Here is a 20,197-nt window from a genome sequence, read left to right as displayed (position 1 = left end):
AGGCAGGAGAATCACTTGAACCCGAGAAGTGGAAGTTGCAGTGAGCCAAGATCATGCCACTGCACTCCAGCCTGAGCGACAGAGCAAAACTCTGTTTCAAAAAAAAAAAAAGAGAGAGAGCATGGGAAAGGGAGAGTTCCATTTGGCTGATGGGATGGGAGGGCTTCTTGGAAAAGCTGGAAATTGAGTGGCACCAACACAGGTAGGGCTCTGGAAGCTGGGCATGGAGCTTGGGCAGGACTTGGGGCAAGAAAGGAAGGCAATTGCCATCCAGATATACAGGCTGAAAGCACATTATGAAAAAAGATAAAGTCACTGTTATCCTGCTATTTTAGCTCAGCCACTTAAAATTTAGTGTACTTACTCCAATTGTTGCTATGTATCTCTTTATACAAAGGATATATTCATTTTTATTTAATATTAAATATATAATATTAAATATTTAATATAAAATATTAATATTTAATATAAAATATTAAATATTTAATATAAAATATTTAATATAAAATATTTAATATAAAATATTAAATAATATTTAATATTAAATTATTTAATATATTTAATATATTTAATATATAATTATTAAAATATTTAATATTAAATATTTTATTAATATTAAATATTTAATATTAAATATTAAATATTAAAGCACAAGCATCTTTCCATTTGGCTGCATGGTGTCTATTCCTGTAATTATAAATGGCTATGTAGTTTTTAGTCCAATGACTGTACTACAGCATATTAACCACTCCCCTATTGTGAGGCAATTAGTGTTTCCCAATTCATTTTAGACATTTAATGTTTTCCATATTTTGGATTAATTTTCCTCAGGATAGATTCCCAGAAGTCAAATTACTGGGTCAAAGGCTATAAAACATTTTAACGACTTTTGATATTGTATTGTCAAACTGTTTTCCAAAAAGGAGGTACCAATTTATAAGCCATCACCAGCAAAATATGAAATACAACTTTTGCAACATTCTCACCAGCATTGGGTTTTATGAAAATCAATTTTTATATTTTCTTTGCTAATTCAAATTTTTTAAAATTACCGTTTTATTTTGAATGTCTTTGATTACCAGCTTGGTCAAATATCTTCCCATATGTTTACTAATTTTAATTTCTTTTATGTGAGCTGTTTGTTTATGCTCTTGGAATTTCAATGTTTTTCTTATCAATTTGTATGAACATTTTACATAATAAGATACAAGGCCTCTGGCTGTCGCCTTTTCTGCAAATATTTTCCCATGTTGTCTGACTCTGAATTCTGGTTACTATTATAGTATTTTGCTAACATACGTTTTTAATATTTATGTAGTCAGATTTCTCATTTTTATTCTCCTTTTTGATTTCTTCTTATCCTTCTAAATGCACAAAATCATTGCCCCTTCAGAAGTACTACTGACATTTGGATAATTCTTTCAATTTTTCCATTTGTGAGTTAACTCTTTAATTCATGTTATTTATTTTAGTGTATGTAAAATAGTTAACCAATTATCCCACCAGCATTTGCTAAATAATTCTGTCCTTTCCTACTTGTTTCATGTCTTTAACAAATACTTAAGTGTCTCATACATACTAAAACCTACTCTGAGAACCAAAACACAGCAGTGAATTAAGAACAACTTACACTCCATAACTTGTTTTACCAAGTTACCAAGTTAACATATGAACGCATGTGAATTTCTGGACTTTCTTTTCTTGTAGCCTTAACAATCTATAAGGCTCACGAAGCTTCCTTGTCCAGCACCACAGCAGATCATTTCTTGGCAGGATTTCATACTTACCGACTCCATGGGGACACAGGAGCCTCACACTCAGTTCCCTTAACGCACAATCATGGTGTACGCAGACCTGTACAGAAGAGGCTGGTTTACAATCAAAAGGTGCCTTGGTGGGCATGAAATTTGAGCAAAATCAGGCAAAAATAACACCATGCCTCCATCTTCTCCCGAAGGAGGATCCTGCCACAGGCTGGATTAGCTGAGTCCGGTTGAATGAGGCTCCCTTGTCCCTGGATGAACACGCACGAGCACTTGCCTTTGTTGTTTTGGCTGAACCAGCTCTTCCTTGGATTCACACTTCTTTTCCCCCCTTGGAAATGTGAATATATTCAGTAGAATCAGGACTAGATCTCAGTGCCCTGGGGATCATATTGTCTCCTTGAAGTGACAGTGCATCACTCTGTCTTTGTGTGCTGCGTTGATTCAAGTTTAACCTTAAAAGGACAATCTTACCTCTGCTGATTCCTCTAGCCCCCAAAGTCAGGCAAAATCAAGTGGTTGTTTGTTGTTTTGTTTACATTTATATTATATTTCATTGCCTTGTGACGAGAATGATGAGAAGTATCTAGCCCAGATCTAGGTCACTGTTTTGTAATGAGAGAAACTGTAAAATTTCTGCACTTTTAAAAAAAAAAAAAAGGTGGTCGGGCGCGGTGGCTCACGCCTGTAATCCCAGCACTTTGGGAGGCTGAGGCGGGCAGATAACAAGGTCAGGAGTTTGAGATCAGCCTGGCCAATACGGTGAAACCCCGTCTCTAGTAAAAAAAAAATACAAAAATTAGCCAGGAGTGGCGGCGGACACCCGTAGTCCCAGCTACTTGGGAGGCTGAGGCAGGAGAATCACTTGAACCTGGGAGGCGGAGGTTGTAGTGAGCTGAGATCGGGCCACTGCACTCCAGCCTGGGAGACAGAGCAAGACTCTGTCTCAAAAAAAAAAAAAAAAAAAAAAAAAAAGAATTTCTTTTGTAAACTACCGTATTATTTTTGGAAAATTTCCATGTGAATATGTAATATAAGATATATAATTATATAACCCATAAACATCTCAATATAGCCAATTTATCAACATTTTAATTATATTCTTTTTATATCCATATTCACATTTTATCTCTAGTCTATCATAATCTGATGATTATACGTTAAACTCTACTACTAACAACAAGTGACTGTCATTCTCTTATTTCTTACTGTTTTTATCATTTTGATGCTATACTAGTTAGCATATCCAAGGGTATAAATGTTTCACTTTAATTGTGTTGGTAATTGGCTGCTAAATATAAACTGATAAATCATATGTTGATTTATAGTTCTATTAGTTTGCCACTCTCACTCTATTTGTGTTTAATTGGTAAATCTTTGATTATCCTTTCATTTTTAACCTTTCTGTATCTTTCTGATGATTCATCCAGTTCATCTGTGATAGCTACCTTCAGAGCTAGTGCAGGGATGCATATTATTCCACATTAACCCAATAGCTGCAAAGGTTAGACATGTCAGTACACTTGGTATTGATAGACTTGAAGCTTTATATAATGTTGGCACTACAGCCACCACTGTGCTTGCTAGAGGGTAGGCTGTCTGGTGTGTCAATACATGTCTCAACTTTTGAAAGCACTCTAGCATTAAGTGCCAGGAATTATCCAACTTGGCTCAAGGAGGAATGCGTGTCTTAATGCTCCATTAGTAATTAATGAAGGAAGCAAACAGTTTCCCTTATGGAAGGCCTGCCAAGGCTCTGTTTACCTCTGTGCACCAGTGCCATTAAAATGAATGCAGCACTTGTTAGGAAGCAACAGATGTTTAGCACTAGGCAGATAGATTAGAACACAGACTCTTTTTAAACTGCATTTAATGATGTCAAATCAAGAAACACTCACTGAGGCAGGAACTGAGGGAGATATGCAGAAGTAAAAAATGCTGTCCTTTGCGCTCCAGGAGCTAGAATTTTATAGACAAGTAAACAGGTATAAAAAATAAAATAATTTTAACATTATACAGTTGCAAATACAGCCAAATGCCAGTTATCTGGTTCACTAGAATATTTAGGTTATGTTGATCTATCATACCTGAAGCCAAGTCAAACAAAATAATATGATGCTATGGATGCCATTTGGTCTATTCATCCCAGCCTCCTTCACTGTCTTACTGCACTAACAACCAACAACAAATAACTCACTCGATCTAAAAACATGTATTGAGCACGTAATATATAATTAAAACCTGGACTAGGTACTAGAGGGTCAGTGATGAACCAGATAAATGTAGGCTCTGCTCTCACGGTTCATAGAGAAACAAAAAGAAATAAACATAATACAGCCAGTTGTAATGCACTGATAATGTAACCGGGGTACGGCAGTGTGTCACAGTTGTGTAGAGGAGAAGTGTCTAGCCCAGATCTAGGTCATGGAAGACTTCCTGTAGCAACATACTGTGTAGCAATAATTACGTTAGGTGCTATAGAAGATATAAATGTGAAAGACATAGTTCCTGTTCTCTAGTTCGTTCTTCATTCTAGTTGGTTACTCATGACTAACACAATAAGCCAGTAGTACAGAATAAGATAAATGCCCAACATAATGTATTGTGGTACAGACAATAGATGGTGGTATAGAGACCAGACCACTGTACAAAGCTAGGTTGGAGAGAAATTAAATTCTGCTGTAAGAGTGTCGCTGACACTCAGGAGTGCAATGACAAGGATTGGAATTAGGGTGGCTGCAACATGAGTTAAATAAGATTTCTAGCAGTGCACAGGAGAGAGATGAGTCAAAAGCTTGTGAGATTTCAAAATCTGCTGATTTGAGGAAAGAATACCATTCAGAAAGACAGGATCTTTCACTTACAGCTTTGAAATTATTTCAGGCAATTAATTAATCCCGTCCTGTGATGATGCTTTATTTATGTTTCCACCACAGCCATGGTACTCTACAAATGTCTCTAGAATAAATGGAAAATGTTTAATTCTTGCCAAATGAGTTTTAAGTCCAGTTGTGTTTATATAAACTTTGCTTTATATAATAAAATTGGTACCATGCAGCTGTTTATTTCCAAGCTCTAGATATCAAATCATTGGTAGACTTTCTTTGTATTGCCATGGTAATAAAGTTGCACTCAGATGTAATTATCACAGGAGGGAGAAAGAAGGAGAGTTGGTCTTATTTGAGTCAGAGCCCTTAAATCTCTTTCTTGGCCTGTGCTGGAACCCTCCATAAAAATCTGCCAATCTTTTGACCGCATCCTGCTCTTCTCTGCATTCTCACCCTCTGCTATGTGCCTCCAATTCTCCCTTCTGTAGGTATCCCTTTGAGGTTGGCAATTCAGCTGGCAAGTTGACCTGGTTGGTTTCAGTCTCTCCCTGGCCTTGGAGATCTGATCAACCACAGCTCCAGGCTTTGCCACTCATGGTCTCGTTTGGTGTCAACAGAGCCCCCAACAGCACTCCCAGGGACCACCAGCTGGAGTCTAACAACTCCAATGATCGCTTGTCCAGAACAGGGCACTAACTTTTCCGGTTACTTAAAAACTCCCTTGGGTTTCAAATCCATTTTCCTGTCTCCATGATTTTGAAGATCAGTTGTTAGTACCTAGTAAACGGAAATATGTAAATTAAATACCTTCTGATCCCCAAAGTTTTACTTGGCTTTAAACAGTCATGGCCTTTTTGTTGCACTGGTAGAGTTTTTTTCATTGTTTAATGTTAGAGTAAATCTCTGTTATCACATCTTATCTTGGTATCATTTGACTCTCCAAAATGTTGTGCATAAAAAACAAAATCTGGCTGGGTGCAGTGGCTCGAGCCTGTAATCCCAGCACTTTGGGAGGCCAAGACGGGTGGATCACGAGGTCAGGAGATCGAGATCATCCTGGCTAACACGGTGAAACCCCGTCTCTACTAAAAATACAAAAACTAGCCAGGTGAGGTGGCAGCGCCTGTAGTCTCACTACTGGGGAGGCTGAGGCAGGAGAATGGCGTAAACCCGGGAGGCGGAGCTTGCAGTGAGCTGAGATCCGGCCACTGCACTCCAGCCTGGGCGACAGAGCGAGACTCCGTCTCAAAAAAAAAAAAAAGAAAACAAAAACCAAAACAAAAACAAAAACAAAAACAAAAACAAAAACAAAAAATCTGAGTTAACTGAGATTTCCGATTATAGGGAATATCTTACTTATCTCTTTAGAGAGAAAGCGCTGTTTCATGTAGTGTTCAGATCACTGAAGCATCGGTTTAAGATCAAGATTTATTTAACCATTTTAAAGGAAAATTTTCCACTACAAATATTAGGTGAATAAACAGCAGGGGAATATGACTTTCCTGTTCTTGATAATTTGGGACTATTACTGGGAATATCAATGACTATACAGTACTGTAACAGTGTATTCTCAGAGGATTAAAGGGCATTTGGGTATAATACTATATTAAATGGGTCGGGCGCGGTGGCTCACGCCTATAATCCCAACACTTTGGGAAGTGGAGGCGGGTGGATCACGAGGTTAAGAGTTCAAGATCAGCCTGGCCAAGATGGTGAAACCCCGTGTCTACTAAAAATACAATTACAGGCAGGTGCCTGTAGTCCCAACTACTCAGGAGGCTGAGGCAGGAGAATCACTTGAACTCCGGGGACGGAGGTTGCAGTGAGCCGAGATCACGCCACTGCACTCCAGCCTGGGTGGCAAAGTGAGACAGTGTCAAAAAAACAAAAACAAAACTATATTAAATGGTCCCAGATGCAATCGTTTTTAATGTTGTCACCTCACTCCAAGTTATTAATTGTAGTCATCCCAAATCCTTTCCATAATGAAACACAATAAATTGAGAGTGCACCTAGGCCCTGCAAGTCTCTTCTAATTTTACCCTCCCCCCACAAACACACACGCACGCGCGCACACACACGCACTCACACACACACCACACACGCACGCACATGCACTCACGCAAGCACATATGCGCACGCACACGCACATACGCACGCACACACACGCACGCACGCACGCGCACACGCACACGGGGATCTTATCCCGATGTGGATTCTGATCCAAGGTGAAGGGGTGGGGCCTGAGGTTCTGCATTCCTCACGAGCTCCCAGGTAGTGCAGACACTGCTGGTCCATGAGCCACATTTTCAGTAACAAGGGGCTAGAAAATGAGAGAGCCAGGCCTATTCGAATTATATTTAAAATGAGAGAAAATTAGCTCCGAGAGTGTGCCTAGGCGATCTTGCTTTATGGAATTTGTGACATCGGTGTGGCTGCTAAGAACCTTCTTAAAAGTCTGCGGTTTCAGATAAAGGAGCTGTCACTGCAGTTGTAGTCCTTTTACTTAAGGTTTTACTCTACAGAGGCACTTGCTCACACTTTGCAAGGAAAGGATCCTGCTGCCCCATTTCTTACGCTAATTCTATGAGAATTAGAGGTAAACACCTCCCCTGAAAGTGAGTTCTCATGGTATCAGTGATGTCTTTTGCAGAGCCTGATGATGTTCCACCACGATGCAAGGGCTCTCCTGGCTGGGGCTAGTGGGGACAGTTTTGATGGACGTTAAGGTTGGTCAGAAATTAAGAACATAAATGGGACCTGCGCTACTTGGTCACTCTTTTTTTTTCTTCCCCCGTAATGTTATGGTTTCAGCAGTTCAAAGTGCTTTCCATCCTTATTAAAAATATCCTAGTGAGGTCAGTAGGACAAGAATCACTATTCCTAATTCTAAGTGAGAAAGTGAGTCCTGGGGAAAGGTTTCTTGCCTAAAGCCACTCAGCAAGTTGGTGCTATTCTGGATTCCAGCCCTGTGTCCACTCTACAGTGGCACTGGGAGAGCCCCGACTAGGCCTTCTGCGTCCATTCGTACCCTTTCCAGTGCGTTTCCATCTTCCAAAGATGAGCTGGAGCTCCACAGCCACCGTTAGTAGAATGACCTGTTGGGGTAACTGGCGTCTCTCATAGTTTCCAGGTCACTCAGGGGATCTTCGGCATCCGTGACCACTGCAGAGCCAGGCACTGGCCAAATGGCTTTGAAATGGGATGCCACCTGTCGGCCTCGCCACCAAGGTTCCTTCGCACCTGAGGGCCCATCTCACGCTGGAGGTTTGGAACATCCAGACAACCCCTGCCCTCCAGACTCTGCCACACAACTTGGGAACACCCTGACAAGCCCGCAGCCAGCGTCGTCCCATTCGTACCCCTCACCCTGCCTGCAGCCCTGGGGACTCAGGCAACGGGGCACTGGCGCTGGGCAATAAAGGAGAATTTTGGTGGGGCAGCCTGGTGCCAGGGAGCCAGTCGCCCACCTCGTAAAAAGGGAGTTCCATGAGGAGCGTCTGGCAGGGAGTGGGCACACTGCCCTGAATACCAGCCATTCAGCTGAAGGGAACGGGTCCAGCAGTTTTCACTTATGTTACCACAAACAGCAGATGCTAAAAATACACTGCGGTCTCGATACATCGTTCAGAAAGTGACCGACCAGTTTTCCTTTTGTCAGCGGTCTGGGAGCCTGAAGCAGTGGGATGGGGCACTCCAGACACCGCCTGGTTTCCTTTGGTTTCCGCCACTCAGACTCGGACAGAGCTGAAGGTTGGAGCGCAGCAGCGCCCAAGGAGACCAGGAGAGAAGGCGGAGGGCGGCAAGCCTCCCCAGGCTAGGGGAAGGCAAAGTGGAGTGGGGCGAGGAAGGGGCGGGGTGGCTCCTTCTGGAGGCCACAGAACAGCCTGGACTCCCGGAGGCGACACCGGCCGCAGGCACCAGGCACTGGGGGCTAAGAGAAGTCACAGACCCAGAAATCTCCTTCCTAAGGTCCAACTTGCCCCAAAAGTTTTGTTTTGTTTTTCACAACTTGAAGTAAACACACAATTTCACAAAAAGCACAATCACCTGTCCACAACCAGAGGGCTCATCAGTCAGCTTCTGTACAATCTGCGCCTGGGTTTCCCCTTCTCAGTAAGCGCCCAGGCAGTTCCACCACACCTTGTGTCTCCACCGGAAAGAAGATAGCGGCAAGGAGAAAGAGCAGGAGAGGGACAAACAGATTGGCCCCTATGAATGGGGAAAGGAGCCTGAAAGAAGTGGCCAACATGAGGGTGGAACTTCACATTGTAGATGTCTGACCCCCATGTTTCTGCTTCCTGCAACCCAAGTAATTGAGGTGAGATAAAAGAAATGAAAAGAACAGAGTCATTTCCACACATCCTTTCTCAAAATCCACTCTATGTATTAAGACCTTTCGGCCTTGCCTCCTGCTGAGAAACGAGGGTCCCAACATTCAAACCGATTTACGAAAAGCAACTATTTTCATTTCCAGAGGACCCGCAGAAACCAGAGCACTGTTTATACAAAGAGGCTTTTTTAGCTTCCTGTTGTCAGGGCCCTGAGTTCAAGTCCACATTCTGCCACACACTGTGGGATAACCTCCCATAACCTCCCAATCTCACTGGACCTCAATTTCTCCCCTTTTAACCTGGGGATAACATGCTTGTGGGAGGATCAAATCAGATACTGGATGTAAAATGCTTACCTCAGTACCTGGTATGGAATAAGCACTCTGTGAATGCTAGCTGCTTTTACTATCTGGTCAACATGTCCTAATCGCACAATTAACAGAGCTGAAATGAATGATCCTACATATTTTTCATTGTGGTGATCATGGTCCTGTGTTTGAGGTATTGAGCAACAGGGCTCAGAACATTTGAGCTTTTTACTAACATCAGTGCCTCCTTATCAATTCAAAACTAAATAAAGTCATGCTTTGCCTAACAAAAGTTACTTATCCGGGCAGCATAATCCCTTCTCTCAAGGAGCTTGCTCTCCAGTAATAGGGGACAAAATATGTCCACATAAACACATATCTGATGTTTGTGCTTGCTGGAAGAGACCAGCAGCACTAGCAGAGAAGAGAAATGTGTCTCCTGGAATAAGAAAATTAACACACGATAGTTTATACTTAGAAATGGGTATTATCACCTCAGCTCTCCTCCCTGGGAACAGAATTGAGTTTAAGCTGTTTAGAACGGCGAGGGTTTATGTTGCAATATCCACATTCTCTAAACTCACACAAGTGACCCCAAAGCACACAGCATTTGGTAATTGAGAAAAACAAAGGAATGATTCTATCTGTGCTGAATTGGCTTATTCATTGACTTGCCTCAGGGCAGACGGCTGGCCCAGGCAGTTTGCTAGAGTGATCCTTCTGCTCTGAATTGAGCCTGGTCCCTCACAGGGACTGCCCCACGCAGACGGCAAGGGCAGACACCCCAGCTGGCACTATCCTGTCCTTGTAGGAGAGATCTAAATTGGGTTGAGCCTGTTGGCAGATAAGCAAAGTGAAACCCATTCGGATATTTTGTCTTGAAAGGCATTTGTTTTCATTCCTTTCCTTTCTTCTTCTGCTTTTTGCCCTCATACTAGGATCTAAAAAACGCAGGCTCCTTGGGGACCAAAGGCAACATTATCATCATGTACTCAGGGGCACGCAAACAGTGAAGGCAGAGACGCAAATTCTGAGCACACTGCATTTGTAGCTTTCACATCTACATGTGGTCCCAATTTAGGATCACAAGCAGAGTTGTTTATTTTAGAAAAGCTTTTTAGTTCACTTTTAAGGTATTTTGCTTAAGCATTGCTTGCTTTTCAAAAGGAGAAAATGTATTTTTTTTTTCTGAAGTGGTGTTTGTTTTGGCTGTTTACTTATTTGCAAAAGTTCAAATTTTATCCTATGAATTTAATTTTTCTGTAGTCACCACAAACCCCACCCCCTCTAACACATACACACAAAACCCCAAAATAAAATAACCTGGAAATGCAGCCTTTTTAGGAGAGCTGTGAAGTTAGCAGGTTTCGAAAAAGCCATTTCAAATAGGTAATTTGCGGTAGTACTTTTAGCTCCTTCATATAACTTTTATTTGCTGTCTGAAATGAAGTCTTAACTTGGCAACTTGTATGAAGGCTAAGCATGTCTTTATACTAAGGCAAGGCTCATGCTTGTCCTTTAAAATCTTTATTTTATAATCTTTGCTGAAATTAGATGGCTGAGCTGAGGGTCAGAGTGGAGCTTGAGTTGAGGACCAGTTATATTGAAAAAATAATGGGATATAGAACTGTGGTGGTGGTTGGGAGTAGGTGAGGATATGGACACAAAACTGTCAAGTAAAAATATGGACGTGGGCCCTCCAGCATCTGGTTCCATATACAGGCCTACCACCACCAATGATCTAAAGCTCCCACTTCATCTTCCTTTCTGAAACTATACTTACTTATGACATCATTTGTCCAGAACCTGAGCCCCACCTCTCTGTTCTCAATGACATAGCAGGTCCTATGTATCATCGTTTTGGGTAAGCTTCTCTACTAACATGATAATGAGTGCTAATTCACATGTGGTACTCTGCTCCTGAGTGCTAATTCACATGTGGTACTCTGCTCCTGTATATTTGCAACTTAGAGGATTTCTGGGATTATTCTCTTAAAGTAGTGTCTTCACCAACAGGAATTCCAGACCCCCTGGTGTGCCAGCTCAAGGGATAAGCAGAGTATGTCAGGTTCCCAGGTAAGGAGAAGGGGCAATGGCAATGACAATCCTGCAGGCAGAAATAAAGTCATTAGGGGCCAAAGCAGAGTCAGGTAAATGCACAGGGAGTTTGTAATTAGTGACCCAGCGTCCAAGGAGATAGCTTCCAACACGAAAGCAACAAGTAAAGGAGATCTGCAGGAGCTTAGGGAAGACGGAAGCAAAGAATGGCTGAGCCAACAGATGACATTAACACCAAGACACCGTGATAGTGGAGGTGACCCTCCGCCCCAGACCCAAAGCTCTCTGGTGTTTTCTGTTGAGGCCCACTTTCCAGTCAGCCTGGGCTTCACAGAGGAAGTAGGTCACTGGGGACTATGGTTGGGGGGGTGTCAATAAGGGGAAGCAGGAACTGTGTTGGGCCTATTCTGGATGGGATGAAGGGGGAGTGGCAGGGCCTGGCAGCGCTGTGCCCGTTCAGAGCCCCTTCCACCAGCTGGCCTGGCTCTGCACTGGCCAGGGGAGTGGCCCTAGCACAGATTGGGGGTACATGGCTTGCGAATGTAATTATTCCATCATGCCACTTCCCTCCATGTGTCTGTTGACTAAAACGAGGAGACTCCATTTGGGTGTGACAAGGCCTTTTGGGCCACGACAAGGAACGTGATTCTCACTTGGCCTTACAAATTTGTACCTGCATTAATTACCATTCCCCTACTTCTTTTGCTCTATCCTAAACTGCTGTAAATCCATAAGTGTTCTTTATAAATGGCTAGAATAAATATTTGTTTTGGACAGTAATCTCGTAGAAATTCTTTTCTGTTTCTGAGTTCCTGGCAGTTATTACTATTTTTCGGTGGCTGCTGTTGTAGGCGCAGGGGTTAATTCTAGCCTCGGGACGGCATGTGGTGTGTGTGTTGGGGAGGGGGACAGGGCTCAGACTAAATCCTCTACAACCCTTTGGTAATGCTTTCCTGGCCTGTGGTTTCCCATCTCATACAAATATTCCCAATTTCTCTCTTTTATATCCACGCAACCTCTGCCTGGCAATAGGTATTAAGAATAAAGTGGGCCCAGTGGCTCACGCCTGTAATCCCGTAAGTTTGGGAGGCCAAAGCAGGCGGCTTACTTGAGGTCAGGAGTTTGAGACCCGCCTGGCCAACATGGTGAAACCCCATCTGTAATAAAAATACAAAAAAATTAACCAGGCGTGCTGGTGTGTGCCTGTAGTCCCAGTTACTCGAAAGGCTGAGGCAGGAGAATCACTTGAACCCAGGAGGTGGAGGCTGCAGTGAGCCGAGATCGCGCCACTCACTGCACTCCAGCTGGGGCAACAGAGTGAGACTCTGTCTCAAAATAAATAAATAAATAATAAAACTACGACAAACCAAACAAAAGAGTATTCACTGCTTATTATCAGCTTTGTGCCAGGAACCACACCTGGAGCCAGAAGCCAATGTTATGTTAGAAGAGAAAGACTCAAAGGCGGTCACAAAGCTGTGTGGACAGTGGTGAGCGATTCGTGCCTTACAGGCCAAAGGAGGTGCCTCTGGCGATACGCTCAGACAGCTGCAGCACTACATATAGACACTGGAAATACACCTCACAGAATTCTTTTGATCCTTAAAAATGGCAAGTCTCTTACCCACACATGGTAAAAGGGGTGAAGAAAGCGCACATAACTCAAATTCATAAAAACACCAAACTTACCTTTTTTTTTTTTTTTTGAGACAGAGTCTCGCTCTGTCACCCAAGCTGGAGTGCACTGGCCAGATCTCAGCTCACTGCAAGCTCCGCCTCCCGGGTTCATGCCATTCTCCTGCCTCAGCCTCCCGAGTAGCTGGGACTACAGGCGCCCACCACCTCGCCCGGCTAGTTTTTTGTATTTTTTTAGTAGAGACGGGGTTTCACCGTGTTAGCCAGGATGGTCTCGATCTCCTGACCTTGTGATCCGCCCGCCTCGGCCTCCCAAAGTGCTGGGATTACAGGCTTGAGCCACCGAAACTTATCTTTAAAAATGGCTTCAACCATCCCATCCACCCACTCCAACCAAATTTTTAACTAGAACTACTGATGAAAAATAACGTTGGCCTGAGTCAGTTCCAGTCCCCTTTATGTATTATTTTAAATTACTATATAGCAGTGCTGTTCTATAGAAACAGAATATGAACTACATTTGTAATTTTAAATTGTCTAGTCTTCTCACTTCAAAAAGTAAATATAGTGAAATTAAATTTAATAATTTTTATCCCAATATATCCAAATTATCATTTCAACATGTAATTGATATAAACAATTGCCAACGAGACTTTTTATATTCTTTTTGGCATACTGTCTCCCAAATAGGGTGTGTAGTTTATACTTAGAGCACATCACAACTCGAGCCGGCCATATTTCAGGTGTTCAGTAGCCTCATGGGCCTGTGAATACCAAATCGGTCAGAGCAGGTGTATAGAGGAAGCTAGGCATGGCCATCAAAAGTGCAGCCTGCAATCCAGATGCTTGAGTTTGAATATTGGCTCCATCACACTAGCTATATGACCTCATCTGTAAAAAAAGAATATTTAGGTAATACCATCCTTATGCCGTTGGTATGAGGATAAAACAAAATAGTCCTTGTAAGGCTTTTTGCAAGAATTCTGGCAAATATTGTGCTTCATAAATGTTAGCTAGTGTGGTCACTTTATAATGCATGAGCTCGATACTTAAAAAACATATGTGGTCCTGAACAAGTTATCTTACCCCTTTGAATATTAGTTTCCTTCTCTGTAAAACAGGGTGATAATAATACTTCACTGAGAAGAGTAACTGGTACAAACCATAGCACTTAATAAATGTTCGTTTCTTTCTCCTTGACTTTAGGTGCCAATGAACAGAGAAATAGCCAAAGGGCTCGCTGAGTGGGACCAGAGGTAAATGGGCCTGGATGACTGGCAAACTGGATAGTCACGAGGTTAACTATGGCACAGGCAAGCATCCAGATGGTTCCAACCTACCTCAGCCAGTGTGAGAGTGCCCAGTAGATGTGTTTCTTTTGTAGTTCCTCTACTAGACGCTTTATAAGAGCAGGCATGTTCACTGTTTCACAGGCTAATAGAAACAAAGTATGTATGTGCATCTTTATTTTATTTTATTTTATTTTTTTTTGAGTCAGAGTCTCGCTCTGTCGCCCAGGCTGGAGTGCAGTGGCCGGATCTCAGCTCACTGCAAGCTCCGCCTCCCGGGTTCACGCCATTCTCCTGCCTCAGCCTCCCGAGTGGCTGGGACTACAGGCGCCCGCCACCTCGCCCGGCTAGTTTTTTGTATTTTTTAATAGAGACGGGGTTTCACCGTGTTCGCCAGGATGGTCTCGATCTCCTGACCTCGTGATCCGCCCGTCTCGGCCTCCCAAAGTGCTGGGATTACAGGCTTGAGCCACCGCGCCCGGCCCGTATGTGCATCTTATGTAACATATCCCTATGTATGGACGCTGAATTCAGTAGGCAGCCATGTTCAGTATTTTAGAGCTATAGCCATCACTCAACTCCCTTGTGTGGATGAGAAGAAACATTCGGGGAAAAGAAGACCTATTTGTTTATTATAAGATTCAAAATCTCTGAGGGTAATGGCCTTTGTTGCTTTCCTACTCAGAAGTTTGTTTTTTCATATTTAATAGCTCATACAGGATTCTGAAAAGGAAAACTTAAAAATTTTAATTACAACCATACCCTAAATATCCTTCTGCCCCTCTGCATGTTTATTTTTTCTTAGGATTGATTTGTTCAGAGTTTTGAAATTACCATGGAAGAGCGTTTGAGGATGTTTGAGATCCATGATTCAAAACAGGGAGGGACACATGAGTGGCAGGCTTGGTTGTGACGTCAGAAGCCACCAGCCATTCCTCAAATTGCCAGCTCTGGAGCCCTCCATCCTGCACTCAAGGGAGGTACTGCAAACCCTGCCAAGGTGTTCATGCCCCTCACGCTTTAACATGTCAAAAAGCTCAATTCCCAAAGACAGTGAAACTGCCACGAAAAACAAAATGAACTCTGGATGATAAGGAGGCCCAGTCGTTTCTCCTATCAATGGAAAGGGCAATTTTGATTAGAGACAAATAGTACTTGATTTTACCCACAGGCACTTCTGGCTTCTTCACAGCTCTGACTCCTCCTTCCCCACAGGAATTCAATAATGTAAACCTAATAATTAAAAATGACATAAAATGAATGTAATGAGAACACCCTAAAACTAGTTTCCCTCTTGGCCTCTCTCCATGTTGTATCTTTCAGAAAGGGTCAGAAACTAGACTTAAAACAAACGAACACATAAAAAAAAAAAAAAAACACCCCAAATCAGAACCTAATGCTGTTGTGATCATTTAAATAAACTAAACACAACTGAATAAAGAAGTTGTTTTACAAAAATAAAAATAGAAAAAAAATTCTTGAGAAGAGGCATGGATTATTCAGGATGCCTATGTTATTCTAATTGTTTCAGTGCCATTAGGTGCATTTAGGGGAATGTGACCCTGATGGATAAATGCACCTGTAATCCATTTCAAGGCAGTGATGTGAGATATGAGACTTTTTTGGGTAGGCACAACCCCAAAAATGTCATGTAAATCTTGAAAAATTTTTCATCCAAAAACCCCAAAGGGTTTACTCATGTCAACATCCGCTTCCCCATTTGATAGGCAGAGAGAGAAGAATGACTATGAGAGGAAGATTCTCCGAGACCAAAACTGGAAACCTACTAGAGGCTGGGCTCCCATAGGCGCCCTGGCCCAGACCACAGCAGGGAAGGAATTCCTCCTTTCTGCCTTTGTGTCTCATCTCCTGACTTAGAGATGGTAGCTTATTTTCCTCTCGTGGTTTCCTTCAGTATTCCTTACAGATAGCAGAGGTTCAATACATATTTGTTGACCGCTTGGCCTCCATTGTGTAAGAGTGGAGGTGACTTAGCAGGTCACATGCTACTTATACAAACAGAATAACCTAGCAGCACACATGTGAGTAGGGATCTCCTTATTACTGCTCCTGGAGGTATCCGGATTTATAGTGAAGTGAATGAGGGCCCCTCATGGGCGCAGACTGCTTCTAAGGCCTGGAACCTTTTCATTTGCAATTGTGTTTTATTTTTCTTGAAAAAAGTTTTCGAATTGCATGAGTTTCAGGCCTCACAAAATTTGAATCTGTTGTGGATTGCTCTTAAAAGCGGTATACAAATGCCATCTTGGATTTTTCATCTGTCATTATTTTAACTCGTAGTCATCCAAAGCAAACATAAATCAATTAGCCTTGTAGCCATGGACAAATGAGACCTGGGTTTCCTCATTTCTGAAAATGAAAAGTGATTGAATGTGATTCCTCGGATTCCAAAAGAGAGCAATGTAGGGAAGAAGGGCACACAGAAACAGAAGGAGGCAAAGGCTAGGTCACCCTGGTGCTGGCTACACTACTAATAGCTGGCATATGACCCTCAGTGAAGAACTTTACCTCTCAGGGCCTCATTTTCTCTACTATGAAATGAAGCAGGTGGACAAGACATTCTCTAAAGTCCCATCTTGTCCCATGATTCCAGTGCCCTGACTTGTGCAGTGTGTCACCTCTCACGGCCACTTCACTGGGTGCTCACAGTAGCCCTGAGACTAGTCAGTGGAACACTCTGGTGAGATTCAGAATTCAAATTCAGTGCTCTTCTTACTCATACCACATGGGAGATATTTTCCAGATGAACAGTAAACAAGGCTAATATCATTGGTTTGATGGCCTTCAAATATGCACTGTTGTCATGCCTCGTCAAAGATGATAGTCTGAGATGAACCAGTGTTGCAGTGTAGATGTGGCAAATGACGAGGGTGTGGTTCCTTTCCCACAAGAGGCACCGGACTTGAAGCTGCAGCTGGTACAGCCCATCTGCAGGGAAATACCATTTTCGTCTCATGCCTCTGTTCAAAACTTGAGTCCCACTGCTTACAGCTAGGCAATCGTTAGAACCACTGGTGGCAATGAGAAAATCCCAAGCAGCTCAGACTCCCTGGAACTACCATATTTGAATTCCTGGAGAGATTAGGGGCCAGGAATCTTTCATTTTAAGCTTCCCAGGTAATTGTGATGATCCACCAGGTAGGAAAAGTATTGTCCTAGGTAGTTTTCTCTGTCCTAGGAGCCTGGAAATGCTGTCTCTTTTAAAACAGTTAAGTCTATCTGGATACCCTGATGCCTCCTGCCACAAAGTCAAGCTAGTGTAGTATTGGCTAGGACAAGCAGTGACTGCCATAAAAGACCACCTATTCTATGATTCCATTTATATGAAATGTCCAGAAGAGGCAAATTCACAGACATAGAAAGTAGAGTAGTGGTTTCCAGTGCCTGGGGAAAGGAGGCTGAGGGAAGGAGTAAGGGGCTGAGATGGGGGGAATGGATAAGGGGAACGGAGTTCCTTCTGGGGCAATAAAAAATCTAAAATTGATTGTACTATGTGAATATACTAAAAACCATTACATTGTACACTTTAAATTGTTGAATTGTATAGTATGTGAATTATATCTCAATAAACCTGCCATTCGTATACACGTATTATATAATATGTATATATTATATATGTATATTTTATATATTTTTTTCTTTTTTTTTTTAACAGCCCTAATCTTCTCTTCCCCGCTCTACACACAAACACACGTGCACTAACTCACGATCATTGACAGGTTAATTACAGAGGCCCAACTAACGTCCCACATGTATGAATGGCACTCCAACCATCTCACTTGAGACCACCTTATTAATACTCTCCCCAGCTCTCCAGCTCTCCTGCACCAGAGACATCAAATCGTCCCGGGCAGATGGCACCACCTGGTGGCCACTACAGGAAATCCTGACCGGACACCTCTGCACTCTTTTGCCATTCTTCCCTCTTCTTTCAACTTCAGGGCTCAGTTAATTCTATAGTTGAGGTGATCTCCAATTTATACAAAAGCACTCCCTTTCATCTCTCCTCCAAACTCTTGCCTCAAGTCTTCCTCTACAGCTGCTAAACAGCTTAAAGAACTGTAGTTTTAAGTCTACGTGTGAAAATGGAAAGAAACAAATCTTGAAGTGGATAGACACAAATTAGATCTAATAAAGAAGCAATGCATCGTATTAACAAATATTTCAGAGACTAAGAAAAACAAATAGCTATATAATAGGAAGAGATATTCTGTTTCATTGGTAATCAAATAAACACAAATAAAACAATGAGATGCCATTTTGGCCTATCAAATTAAAATACTTTAAAAAGGTAATACTCATAGTTAACAAGTGAGACAAGACACCCACGCACAAGAGAGAGAGAGAGCACAGCCATGTAAGTCCAACACTTACAGAAAGCAACCTGACAGCATGTAGGAAATGGGGCCTAAACAATAGGTATAGAGCTTGACTCAATTCTTCTTCTTTTCATAGAAATACATACCCCAGAGAATTTATCAAGACTGGACACAAAAGTTTATACACAAATATGTTCATTGAAGCCGTGTTTATGATGGGATAAACTGGAAAAACTCTAAATGGCCATTTGGAAAAATGCTTGGGTAAATTGAGGCAAAAACATATAATAGGATATAATGCAGCTACTAAAAATAATTACATTTATTTTAATGTAGGGATAGGCTCTTGATATAATATTAAGTATAAAAATACAGATAAAATATTTACTGTATGATTTTAAAAACTACCTATGCGTGCACAGAAAACAGACTGGAAGAAAACAGCCAAATGTTGAAAGTGAGTATCTCTAGGTGGTAAGATTATAAACAATCTTTATTTTATTTTCTAAATGATCCACAACAGCTTTTATTATCTTCATAAGAAAAAAATACTGAAACATAAGTAATCCGTATAGCATCCTTAAAGGTACCCCAAAATTTCCCTCCGAGCATGCGATGGCAGGAAAAACAAAGCCTCTAGAGCCACAGGTCTCCACAGGGGTCTGATTTTGACCCTCAGAGGACATCTCACAATGTCTGCAGACATTTTCTTTTCTTTTTTTTTTTTTTGAGATGGAGTTTCGCTCTTGTTGCCCAGGCTGGAGTACAATAGTGCAATCTCGGCTCACTGCAACCTCCGTCTCCCAGGTTCAAGTGATTCTCCTGCCTCAGCCTCCCTAGTAGCTGGGATTACAGGCATGCGCCACCATGTCTGGCTAATTTTGTATTTTTAGTAGAGACGGGGTTTCTCCATGTTGGTCAGGCTGGTCTTGAACTCCTGACCTCAGGTGATCCGCCCACCTTGGCCTCCCAAAGTGCGGGATGACAGGTGGGAGCCACCGTGCCTGGCCTGGAGATATTTTCTGTTGTCACAAATCAGGGAAATGCTACTGGCAGCTAGTGGGTAGAGGCCGGGGATGCAGCCTCCACCACAGAGAATTCTCTGACCCACATGTAAATGGTGCCAAGGGTGTAAACCCTGCTCTGACTTGAGTCCAGGTCCTATGCCCCTTCTGTTCCATCTTGGCATGTTGCTCACCTGCTCTAAACCTCAACTTTCCCTTGTAAAATAGAATCATCTGCATATGATTTCTGAGGGCAAAATAACAAGTGTTTGGCACATAGTAGATACAAAATAAGTATTTGCTTCCTTCTCCTACAACACTATTACTCAATTACTCAATTTTGTATTTCCTTTTGCTAGTTATAGCAAACTTTTGCAATTATGGAAAAAATATATTCTACTCTTTAAATTATATCTCAATTATCCATTTCAAATATAATTGTGGAGTCAGTCAGGTAAGATTTGTGGTGCTCTTCCCAGATTCTAGAGCTTTAATGTCAGGTTGATACCATGAAAAAATTAAATTGATGGCTGTACAATATTGATTACCCAAAACTCATGAAGGCAAATGTCTTAAGTACTAGGAGTAATTGAGGTGAAATGCTGATCTCCTTTTGGGGTCTGCCCTGCAGTCAGAGG

General features: G+C 42.1%; 1 protein-coding gene across 2 annotated transcripts in view; it reads right to left on the bottom strand.

Moving 5' to 3' along the window:
- Nucleotides 1-20,197, bottom strand: part of SCG5 (secretogranin V) — a 56,408-nt gene that overhangs the window by 17,777 nt on the left and 18,434 nt on the right. The gene's annotated exons all lie outside the window — the stretch shown is intronic.

Source organism: Rhinopithecus roxellana, chromosome 5 (genome assembly GCF_007565055.1).
Source record: "Rhinopithecus roxellana isolate Shanxi Qingling chromosome 5, ASM756505v1, whole genome shotgun sequence".
In the NCBI taxonomy this organism is placed as follows: domain Eukaryota; kingdom Metazoa; phylum Chordata; class Mammalia; order Primates; family Cercopithecidae; genus Rhinopithecus; species Rhinopithecus roxellana.
Note: the sequence above shows the minus strand (reverse complement) of the source record. Positions and strands in the feature narration are given on the sequence as shown.